The 13,073-nt window shown below is 40.2% G+C and overlaps 1 long non-coding RNA gene across 1 annotated transcript; it reads right to left on the bottom strand.

The window, feature by feature from the left end:
• Positions 1-1,269: 1,269 nt before the first annotated feature.
• Positions 1,270-2,180, bottom strand: LOC140226513 (uncharacterized). Its single transcript, XR_011900974.1, has 3 exons — positions 2,126-2,180; positions 1,532-1,592; positions 1,270-1,290 (listed from the first exon to the last, which is right to left on the bottom strand). It is a non-coding gene; the product is annotated as an uncharacterized lncRNA (long non-coding RNA).
• Between the last annotated feature and the right edge of the window lie 10,893 nt (positions 2,181-13,073).

The following is a 13,073-nucleotide window of genomic DNA, read 5'->3' as shown; positions in this document are numbered from 1 at the left end:
ACTTTATGGCAAATCAATTTCCATTTTTTTTTTATTCATCATTATTATAATTATATCATAAGTATTAGGACTATTATCATTTACATGTGGCCCAATGGGGCTACCAAGAAAATAAGTCAGCGCGGAGTCTTGTAGGTACACTCTGTTTACATGTTTCATACAAGTATATCAGTCCTTATTTTTAAATCTATAACCATCACTTCATTTACAACGTTATACTTACCGTTCCCTTCATTTTTTTTTTTTTTTTTTGGGGGGGGGGCACATTTTAGACTGTTATTCTCTATATTTGAGAAAACAAAAACAAAAGTGAACAGGCAAATTAGATGGTGCTATATTGCATGGAAATGTATAGTACAAGACATGACAATGGGAAACTGGTTTTCCAGACCAGTATTCAAACAATTGAACTTACGCTGTACAGTTTTCTGCTTCCATTATCAACAAGAAATATGCTACGATGATCTGGATAAGCAGGTGTCTCCTTGGAGCAGTCAGAACTCCTTCCATCAGCTATTGAAGTATCTCCTCCCCCTTGGAGTGATGTGTGTGTTGAATTCCTGGGCAAATAAGTAAAATTTAAAGGTTTTACAAATCATACAAATCATGGCATGAGGATAATAGGTCCCTCCAGTTTACATTATAAACTTGAAGTGCAAAATCATTTAATATACATATTTGCCATAAGCAACGTTCAGCTCTACTTACACAACTCAATACTGACCATAACATGGTTTTCACTTCTGTCGATACAGCAAGTACACATTTTTCTTAAATACGAGTACTAACCTCTCAAGGCTTTCATTTTCAGAGAGAAGGGCAGCTCCAAAACTGCTCCATGAAGAATAATTAATACTTGAAAATCATTTCTTCAAACAAAACAAAACCAACAAAGCTTTCAGTCTCTTAATGTAGCCTCTTATGTAATTACTGAGACTTAAGAATGTAAAATAAATGTGAATCAATTTCAAACTAGTCTCCCTTCACTAATCATCGTGGAAAACAACAGAATAGCTTACAGCAGGGTTAGCGCAATGGAAGTCCATATCTCAGAGGCTCCTTCGCTGATGTTGGCCCGGTGTTTCCAGCATTCGTCAACCCTGCATTCAATGGCTAGTCGTTGGCCACATCTGTTACATGTACTTCTTCAATCTGGTGATCTGCACCCTCGTGGTGTGACAGAGACTGTACAGCTATCAATCTGTCTTCGTTCTCCAAATGATGACCCCTATACCGAGTTCCTTTAAATCACCATCACTCCCGAAGAACTGTCATGTTACGTCTTTTTATCTGGAGGAAAGCATGAAAACACAATGTTCAGAAATGGATTTAGAACTCATCTCCACAAGACAATATGCAGTTCCGTTTTGTCCACACAAATACTAAGTGTGCATCAATAGAAAAGCTAGAAATTACTTTTTAGCTACATCGATCAGCATATTTAGAAAGACCCAACTAAATGATTTCTGCCAAATTTCAATGCCTAAGGTCACCTGTAACTTTCATAAAAAACAGTGTTCAAATATAGTACCCGTTGTCGTCTGCCAAAAGGGGGATCGATCTCCATGATGTGTGAGCACGTTGATCTTCAGCTAGAAGTGTGATGTCACAGTGGACTAACACTTAACAGTGCATGCATCGTATTTCTTACTTAGATGATTGCCACACATGGCGTGGGAGTGCAATAGCACATGGTATTCTCCCAGCTGTGTGGATGCTCGAATGTGGTGGCAAATAAAAGTCCTTTTTACTACATAGGTCATCACAATTATATAAACAAACAAACAAACCACAATTTGCATAGGATTTGCACAGAAATCATGAATTTGAGCTGTTTTCAGGTTGACATGCATAATTATGCAAAACATTGCGTAACTTCAAAACGGTGTACCCGGACGTCGCAAATTTAAATGGTCTCAAAATATGCGGGAGACTTCAATGAAAAAAAGTCATGAAATGACGCGGCAAAATCTTTGCGCGTTGCGGAATTGTGGCGTGAAATGTCGAGAAGGGGGTCAATTTGACCCCCCCCCCCCAGTTAAAATAGGGTTAATTATAGCACAGCTTTATATACGTCGATCTCTAACTGTGGTCTAAACTCGACTAGACTTCTCCCTCTACATACTTTACAGTTGATCATCTCTGTGTGCATGATGCTATGCTTGTAGTCCATGTAGAGTTCATACCACTGCACTGTAGGCCTAACGTTAGGTCTATAATACCGCAATGAGAACCGGACCTAGGCCCTAGGATATAGCTTATCGTGGAAAACCGTTCAATGTAGGCCCTAGATGTTTAACAGTGGTGTAGGTTATGCTTCTACTACGTTCTAGGGCTAAATCGTGATATCGGTCCCCTCTCATTCTGCGTGAGTGTCTCCACTAATGCGCAAAGTCTATGGAGGTTGAAAGAAGTCCCCAGCTATAGCGGTGAAGGGTGAGTGGGGACCTAACCGGAGTTCTAGACTACCTACTAATACTAGTTGGGCCTAACCCGTTAGTAATAGTAGGCCTATTTCACGTTAATGCTGTTCTAGTTGGAATAGAATAAATGAGTAGGGCCTACAATTAACGCCAACGGTTGTGAGACTTGTTTAGACTAACGGTTAGACTTTTACACACGTTAGACTTAGCGTAAGCCCTACCTCGGTAGAACCCCAACTTAAGTACATGTAGACTAGACCGTGTCTAGTTCTATTAGTTTCTCTAAGATCTAACATTACACTGTTAGTAGTTAACGTTAGGCCTACGACTAACGTTCTGGAGAATTTAGACTCAGTGTGTCCCAATATTTTCTGAAACGCATAATGTTAACGTTAGAAGTTTTAGAACTCTATTAGTCGATAGCTCCTGATGATCGATGTATCATGAGAGGCATTTTTTCAACTTCGCTCTAGGATAACCTATAGGTGCCTACAAAAGTACAAGTAGCCCCCTAACACAGTTACAATGTCAGATGTACAATGTCAATGACGGTTACATTCGTCACTCATTTTTGTTAATTTTGGAAATCATAACCTGGTCTAGGCTTAGACTCTATTTTGTTTGAAAAATGCGTTTCTAACGTTAAAAAGTTAAAGACTTTATAGTCCGCGAATAGGCCGAGTTCCATCCCAACATGCACAAAGACTCAAAGTATTACTGTAGTATTAGTCTAGATCCTAACACCTAACAACAGTTGAGTTTCGGCCTCGGATTCTAACTGTTAGGCGCCTAGGTGTTAGATCGTAAGGTAACTGCGACCAGCCCCATACTAATGAGTAGTAGCTAACTGTGTACACTAACGTTACGGAGCGTCACGGGCCCGGGGTTACTAGTATTCGTAAGGTAACTTAGATGGTCGTTTACGGAGAGGTAGACTAGCCCATAATACGAAAACTCAACAAGTTATACTTAGATCGATCTATATGGTTTGCTTACCTTCAAAAATGTGAATAATATCTCCGCCCCACTCCATTTGAAGACAGAAATTTTCTCACGTCCATTACATCCAGGCTCTGATTCTCACAATTGCACACGCACGTAAATCCTATGCATATATAAATAGACGCACAGCACATCGTACGTATACACATATGCACACAAGTACGTCCACGCACAGGCGACGCGTCGCTCAGGTAAACCTTCCCGCGCCAAAACCAGGGGAAATTGCGGCTGGTGATTGGCTTAAAGTAAACACATGACAGGGGAATTCTCAATTTCTATTGGCCTAACCAAATGCATTCAAATATGTATTCACTGGAATTCACCCTAGTTCTGCCAGCTTGACTTACTAGTTCACGGTAGTTCCTTCAGTTTTACTAACATGCGCTGTTTTCGTAAGATCAACGAGTTTATGATAGTTTCTCCACTTCGACTAGCTTTACACTAGTTCCTCCACTTTGACTAATTCTTGGCGTATACACTGCAAACTAGTACAGCATACAATTTTATGCTAGTCAGACTTGATTGACTAGCTTTGGGTTAGTAAACCATGTCCTGATTTAATCCAGCAGAGCATTACTAGCTGCATTGCCGCATTTTACTATCATAATGTTCGTATAGCAATTTTTACTAACCGTGCTCGACTAGTTTAATGCTAGTCAGGCCAGGAATTGACCCATTTAGGTTGTGTGTGTATACAAACGGCAGTTTGTTTGTTTTTTACTGTAAAATGTCAAAATTTTCGAGCTCGCTCGCTCGCTCGCTCGCATTTAATTGTTACGCAATTCTCCTGATGTTGCTGCCAGTAATTGCCGGCAGTTGCGCCCGGTGCGCCCCCATCTCCTTTATTTCCAAAGCGAAAAAATATGGCTACAAACGGCAGTTTTTGGACTGTAAAATGTCAAAATTTTCAAGCTCGCTCGCATTTAACTGTTATGCGATTCTCCTGATGTTGCTGCCAGTAATTACCGGCAGTTGCGCCCGTTGCGCCCCACCCCTCCTTTATTTCCAAAGCAAAAAAAAAAAAAATAGCTCCAAACATGCCAAATGGCAGTGTTTGGACTGTAAAATGTCACAATTTTCAAGCTCGCTCTCTTCGCTCGCTCGCATTTAACTGTTATGCAATTCTCCTGATGTTGCTGCCAGTAATTACCGGCAGTTGCGCCCGTTGCGCCCCCACCCCTCCTGTATTTCCAAACCGAAAAAATATGGCTCCAAATGGCAGTTTTTGGACTGTAAAATGTCAAAATTTTCAAGCTCGCTCGCTCCAGGGAGGTGAGAGGAAAAAAAAACAGTAAAAGTCTAGGGATTGAGAGCTTCCAATATTCTAAATGTCTGTCCAAAAATCTCGTAAACATTTAGGCCCGAATTCACGAAGGTGGTACAAATGAAAGCATGGTTTAAACCATGGACAAAAACCATGGAGCGCCAAGTGCCACATGGAATATTTCGTTATGAAATCAGTCATTTCGTCGATGAAATGATTATTTTGTAACGAAATGACAACATTTTGTAACTTAATGAACATTTCGTCCACGAAATGATAATTTCGTTAACGAAACGGTCATTTTGTCGACGAAATGACCAATTTTGTAACGAAATATTCCGTGCGACACTTGGCGCTCCATGGTTTTTGTCCATGGTTTAAACCATGGTTTCATTTGTACCACCTTCGTGAATTCGGGCCTTAGTGTCAAAACGCACCCCCCTTGAGAAAAAGCTGGTGACGCCCCTGATGTCACTGAGGATATCCCTCATGATTAACTCAATATCCAGGTAATTGTGCTTGTTCATATTATTGTTCAATTACAGGTCTTTTTTTTTAATTATTTTTAAACAATTTGAGATCATTTTACATACCCTTATATGCACTCGCCGATGACGTTTCATGTTGTATATACATTGTACATAGGTGTATTCCTCTTGAATTAGGGCCTACTTATACTAGTAGGCCTTCATGTCAGTTTATGGTACTAAATATGATGGTAATTGATGGTTATTTATGTGCAAAACAGTAAAACTGTGAAATTCGTCTATCGTCTGTGCACAGTACAGCTGTAAATAATATACATTGTATCATTTTGTTATACAATATTCTTGTTCCCTGGACAACTTGCTAAATATACAATATAGCATAGGGGCCTACAGTCTAGTGAAAGTTTACGACACGACATACTGTGAATTCTTCTTTTATTTATACAGCAATAATTTACTTCATTATTTATATTCAGGAATGTCCTTTAACCAGCTTCCCTATTGTTTATATACCTGTGTGATTGTGTCTATTTGAATGTGTAAAAATGATTGATTGTTGGCTTTGTTCAACATGGATGGAATGAATGAATATCCCTCCTCCAACTTACACCCTTTCTCTCTCTCTCTCTCTCTCTCTCTCTCTAAAAAAAAAAAAGTCAAAAACACAGTGCCTTGCGCCTTTGGGACGCCAGCGCTAACCCCAAAGCGCACACGCTAAAACCATAAGCGCACTGTACGCTGGGTAACGACATGGCGTGCAATTTATGAGTTGGCCAGACTCTCTTAAAGGGGCATAGTCCCGGTAGTGTAGATGGCGCTGTTGATGACACTGCCGATCACCGTTAGCATTGATACGAAGATTACCGAAGTTGAGCTGCCATCAAGAGTAAAGTGCGTAGGTGATGCTAGGTAACCTTGCCTTTGTTGTCTTCTCTGCGCATCGCGCAGTCTGTAGTAATGCCAGGGTGCGTGCATATGTGCTTGTTATTATGACATCACAAAAGAAGTTTGCTAAAGCTGTCATCCCCCTCAGCCGAATCATGAGCTGAACTGTGATCGGACCACTGACTACAGTGAATCGGACTTCTTCGGACTCGGGAAAGTGGGCCAAAGCGTAAGCGCCAAAGAGAAGTCGATAGCGTCTCTATAGGAAACTTGCGCCGTGCGCCCGCGTACGCATTTGACTAAAACACGGGGACCATGCACCTTTTTAAGAGAGTCTGGCCAACTGCTAATTTGGATGCCATGTCGTTACCGCGCGTATTACGCGTCACAGGATTAGCGTGTACGCTCAGACGTAACAAAATAACCAAGCCAAATAAGGAACAGTTAACAATGGGCATTGCATATGAGCGCACTTCAGTAACGACATGGCGCCTGTAGATCACGGGACCAGCTTTTGACCAATCACAGGTTTCAAAACACGTAAGCCAAAAACCGAGTTGGCCAGACTCTCTTAATATACGGCACTGGCAGAGGACAGTGCCGTATATTAGCAGAGGACACATAAGGGCGCCCTCCTGCTCCGGTCGCGTTGTCATAGGACATCGCACTCGGCGAGATAACGCCTGACAGTTGGTAGTAACACGAGCTCCGTAGGCAGTAGTTATAAGAGTATTATAGTTGTAACAGAGAGTATGATGAGTCTGATGTGTTTTATCTGAAGTCACAAACTTGACATCAAACTTGACTGCAAAAACACCAACGATCGGCTATCGTAGTAGCCGTCACGTTAAAAGTTAATTTTGGACACACACACACACACACACACACACACAAAATACTTTATATATATTATTTCATAAACAGCTGGCCATTGCAAACAATGAGACAATGAGACATCCATATTCTTACATTTCTATGCATATCTTTCAATATCCTCCTGATGTCAGAGGATAATCGCTAATGTTCATGTGAAATGAGTACACGCCTTTGAGTTGCTCACTTTCATTGCTATAGAAATACACAATATGTGCATCATGTCAGTCATTAAGTAATGCATCAGTTTCATTTTCAGTCTTGGATTATATTTTTTTTACATGTACAAATAAACACATGGCAAAATGAACAACTTTCACATCAAAATATAAGCGAGAATACTAAAAAAGATATAGATGTAATAATGTGCAAAGCAAATATCAGGCCTACATCATCTTAAGGTATACAAGGAAGGAAATCACCTTATTGATAAACAATACTTGACAGGGATAGCAACCACTGAACAATGTCGTTTCTTACAATTCTCTCTTCTTTTCAACAAGTGGAATAAAACACATGCACATACCGGGGCATCAGTTTCGAGGAGGGGTGGGGTAGTGGTAGGGGTAGTTGACCCCCACCCCAATAAATTCTGAGATGTGGACTTTGTTTTGTTTTTAGCTTTTTAGACAGTGAACTGCTCAAGTTTTTCACTTTGAGTGTCCATTAGATTGTTGAAATATAATTCTGAAATGCAAAATCTCCCTTCTGTGAGAGGGAATATCTCCTTCCAATGGACTCCTTCCCCTGCTTGGTTCCTTCCACAGATGTAGCATACTTTGGAGATTGGTAATTTCCCTAATTCTATGAAAAATGTTTTTAAGAGATATTTTGATTTGAGTTCTAAATATGAAAAGGCTTTCTTATATATGCGTGAGAGTTCATCTTGGAGGGCAAGAGGCAGTTGCCCCGCTTCCCGAGAAAATGTGGGAGGGGAAGTGGTGGGCCCGGGTCATAAAACTTTGCCTCCAAGTATTTCCTGAGATGCGGACTTTTTAAAACTTTTTTGATAGAAAATTTTCTGAACATTTCACCTGCAGTATGTACCAGATTAACAGGCAAAATTTCTCGCTATCGCTTTTCTCCTCTGTCTATATCAAACTCCCCTCCATGCATTGATTATGGCTACACATTTGGTGATGGACATTTTTTTTTCTTCAAAATGGTAGTTCAACCAAGAGCGGCACATTGAATTACAAACAAAAGAATGCAAAAGCTCCATAATGTGGGAGGGGGATACCTCCACCCACATCCTTCCCTGGATTGGCTTTCCTCCATAGATGACTGACTTACACCTCTCTGATACAAATTTCGAGATATTCCTTCAAAGTGCATGTGTGCCAGATCGTTGAATCTCATTTCTCAAAAAGAGCACTCTCGAATGGGAGTGGAATACCCTACCCTCTCCAACGCTGCCCTTGCTGGGTTCCCATCCATATAGACTTGGTACACTTTGGCGATCCATAATTTTCCAAATATTCCACAAAACGTATGCATCAGATTCAAAAAAATTGAAAAACTTCGTCTTCGGGAGGGGGAGGGAGGGTGAGATGCGCCCACATCCCATCAACTTCCATATAAGTGATGACGCACACGTTACACAAGAGCTGCACTAAATCACTGATTTCAGTTCGAAAACTACAAAAATCCAATCCCCCACCCCCACCCTCCCCTGCGTTCCACTTCTTTGCACCATGAACTTACAGTATGCTTACACATATTTTCAATTCCCCCCCCCCACGTGAAAACATATTGACACCCCTTGCTCTGTGCACATACCCGATGTAGATAATTACATGAAAAGTTCTGCGGAATGAGTAGCCACTTTTTTGTAACAGAAATGCATGGTTTGTAAGCCCTACATTTCAAACAATTAACTATTAAATATCGCAATATCAATATTAATATCATCGCATTTCATTGGAGGTCTTTGACCTTGTGTGATTTTCATAGGTGAAAGGTAATGGTTCATTAATAAGCAGGGCCTACGAATGCTCTCTAGAACATCATCATGTTTACCATTAATGATGCCAAATTATTCTGATACTTTCACGTTATTAACCTCTCGAGATCATCAGAGGAAAAAGGCAGAAACTTGTCTGTGTGCCTTGGAATATGAAGGCAATGTCACTGTAAAACAAATATGCTTGTTTTGTACATCTTTACCATGTTTATCACCAACCAATGATGTCATAATTCAATATACCGATATTCTTAGGTCATTGACCTCTCAAGGTCATCAGAGGTCAAAGGTAGAAACCTGTCTGTTCTTTAGAATATGAAGACAATTTCATTGTAAGACAGATTATGCTTGTTTTGTACATCTTAACAATGTTTACCATTAACCAATGACATCACAGATCAATATTATGATATGTTGAGGTCATTGACCTCTAAAGGTCAACATAGGTCAAAGGTAAAAACCTGTCAATGCTCTGTGGAATCAGAAAATAGTTTCCCTGAAGTATAAATGCATGTTTAGTGCATCATAACCACATACAGTATATCATTCACAAATGTCTCAAAACATCGATATTTTGATATTCAAAGTTCATTGACCTCTAGAGTTTATCAGAGGTCAAAGGTAAAAACCTGTCAATGCTCTGTTGAATCAGAAAATGATTCATCGGTAGTATAATTGCATGTTTAGTGCAAAATAACCACATCTATCATTCACAAATGTCTCCAAACATCAATAGCCTGATATCTAAAGTTCATTGACCTCTGGAGGTCATCAGAGGTCAAATCAGACTTACCTCCCGATCTTTAAAAAAATTTTATGGCATGTACTAACACTGGTGAAAGTTTCACGCTTTAGCCAAATTTTGCACAATTCTCATGATTTTGAGGGCTTAACCGCTCTACTAACAGATGGCGCTGAAACGATTTCGGACGACAGGGAATTGGACCAGTTCCTTACAGTTCTTAGGAAGAACGAATGGCGATGCGATTCAGTTCTCGAAAATGTTACCTGATAGGAGTGTGGTTGCGAGGCTCTCGTTAACTGAGTAGCCTGTTTGATAATATACTCCTGTGCTGAAAGAGGAGTAAGATTATTGTGTATTTTGTACATCAATTAGCCTGTCATTTTCTCTGCGCTGTTCCAGAGTGGTCCAATCAAGTTCTTGTAGCATTTTGGTGACACTCGATGTGTTATGGTAGCGATTTAAAGTGAATCACGCAGCTCTTCTCTGGACCATTTCCACTTGATGGATTAGGTTCTTGGTAGATGGGTCCCAAACTGTGGAAGCATACTCAACAATTAGTCGAACCAACGTTTTGACAGCTGTGGCTTTAACATCAGAAGATTTTATGCGAAGATTGCGTTTTAGAAATGCAAGCACGTTATTGGCTTTATTGACAGTATTGTTGATGTGTTGGGTCCACTTAAAATCGGAAGTGATGGTTACACCCAAGTACTTCACGGATTCAACAGATTCAAGAGGGGCGTTATTTAGATGATACACGTGTTGCACCTTACTTCTTTTCCTGGATATCGTCAAAACCTTACACTTATCTGTGTTCAAATCCATCATCCATTTTTTCGCCCAGTCACCGATTTTGTTTAGGTCCTCTTGAAGATTTTGCGTATGATGTTGATTGTCGATGGTCATGTAAGAAATTGCATCATCGGCAAAAAGGCGAACCTTTGACGCGAGACCATCAGGCAAGTCATTGATGTAAAGCAGAAAGAGGCAAGGCCCAAGAACCGACCCCTGAGGCACTCCAGATCCTACCGCTACTGAAGAAGATTTAATACCATCCAAAACCACCCTCTGACTTCTTCCATTGAGAACACTTTGAATCCATTTCAGAGTTTTCCCCTTGATACCGTAGTAGTCCAGTTTACGTAAAAGCCGCTCATGTCCAACCTTGTCAAAAGCTTTTGAAAAATCCATGATTATAACATCCGTTTGGCGCCCTGCATCCAAGTTCCTGTGTAAATCGCTTGTGAAACCAAGTAATTGTTGTTCACATGACATGTTCTTACGGAAGCCATATTGCAGGGGGAAAATGATGTTATTTTCGTCCCTGTGCTTCATAATTTTCCTGGCTAAAACGTTTTCCATTAGTTTGCAGCAAATACATGTCAGCGAAATGGGGCGGTGGTTTACAGGAGTAGATCGATTACCTTTCTTGTAGACTGGTACAACATTTGCTTCACGCCAATCATTTGGTATTTCACTTAATTCATATGACAACCGGAATATATTGCAAAGAATTGGAGCCAGAATTTTTTTTTTTGTGTACCTCCACGAAATAATCCTTAGTACTCTAAAATCTCGTTCTTCAAAATAATCCCCTCAATCGAAAAAAAAAAAAAAAAAACTACGAGTATAATTTTTAAATCTTTTTAAGATAATAAAAATACCACTACCTTTGGAAATGAAAGATATTTCTAGGTGTACTGAGTTTGTACTTAGCTCTCTTTTGTATCGTCATGTAGGGTTGCAATTTTGAGTCCATTTTTATCGCACGCCTTCGTATCTTGTTATCTACTATCTTTCCTTCGTTGTCTTCTCTGGGCATCGCGCAGTCTGTAGTAATGCCAGAGTGCGCGCATATGTGCTTTTAATTATGACATCACAAAAGAAGTTTGCTGAAGCTGTCATCCCCCTCAGCCGAAGCATGAGCCGAACTGGGATCGGCTTTTCACAGAAAATAGAATGACGTTTTCATTTGCGATCTGCGATGCGCAGAGAAGTCAACGAAGCAAAGATAGTAGACAACAAGATACGAAGGCGCGCGATAAAAATCGACTACAGTGAATCGGACTTCTTCGGATTCGGGGAAGTGGGCCACAGCGTAAGCGCTAAAGAGGAGTCGATAGCGTAGGTCTCTATAAGAAACTTGCGCCGTGCGCCCGCGTATGCATTTGACTAAACCACCGGGACCATGCACCTTTAAAGTCGACTTTCCTTGTTCTGCCTTATCAACATCGGGAAATCCATTTCGTATCTCGCCGTACGTAGTTCATTTTTAGAAATATATGTATAAAAGAGGATTTTTTTTAAAACTTTTCAATGTGTTTTGCGACAAAGGCCGATTAAGTCCACAATTCTTTTTGTTGCAAAATCCGATAAGTCCATGGCTTGCGGGATGAAATCCGTGCATTGCAAGTCTTCTCAAGTTTTTAGCAAGGCTCATGAAGTTTGGCACACACACATTGGTTTTGGGATAGAGATGTGGAAGACATTGTATTTATTTTTTTTTTCTTCGAATGTATTGGAAACTGCCGCCTTGCCATGGTGACGGCATAATCATGGCCATAAATAATGGAAAAACTTTTGGTAATCGAGGACTTCCGCTTTTTAAGCAATGATCATGAAATGTTTTCGCGCACATTGGCCTTTGGTAAATGTACATGTCACATTCTTTCATGACTCACAAGCTTCATTGCCATGTAACACCATATTACGGCGGTTGATTTGGAAAACACTGGGATCGAAAAAGTTCAACGAAGCTTACGAAGCTTTCACACAATAATTAGTGTCAGGATGTGGATGATGTGCAAGACATTTTTCGAATGTTTTTGGAAAATGCACTGCCATGGTGACAACACCTTGGATATGTAAACGGCATATTATGGCGATAAGTCGGGAAGATATTGTGGATGGCTACATTTCCTCATTTTTTTTTTCAACCAAAATGTTCACAATCTTTGGTACACACACACAGGTGTTGTGGTATTTTTTTTTTTTTTTTTAATGCGATGGAAACTACGGTGCCGTGGTTTACTAAAATAAATATCATGAAAATAAATGCTTCTCTCGTCTCTCGTTGATAATTTTCTCTCGATTTATACTCGTTTATATTAGAGATCGTTATCAATTGACCGTTTCAAGTGTGGAAGAACTATGTCATGTACCTTGGCGGAGGGAATGTGCACCGACAGTAAGCTGGAGAGAGTTGAAATAATTTCGACACAATTTCCGACGGAGTTTTACAAGACCCTTGGCGCAAACGCTTCAAACTGTCAGGTAAGGCTCCTCTCGATAATTTCCAAGCAAGTTGTTATGCTTTACAAAGTAAGCTGAATAGGGTTATAGATTAGTAGAAAAGGCAGTACATCATATACCTTCCATCGTCAAAATGTGAAGACTGCCTCACCTCCCTTCAATGACGATTGCGTCAGAA

This window comes from Diadema setosum, chromosome 3 (genome assembly GCF_964275005.1).
Source record: "Diadema setosum chromosome 3, eeDiaSeto1, whole genome shotgun sequence".
Lineage (NCBI taxonomy): Eukaryota > Metazoa > Echinodermata > Echinoidea > Diadematoida > Diadematidae > Diadema > Diadema setosum.
The sequence above is the reverse complement of the archived record's forward strand: the minus strand, read 5'-3'. Positions and strand labels throughout refer to the sequence as shown.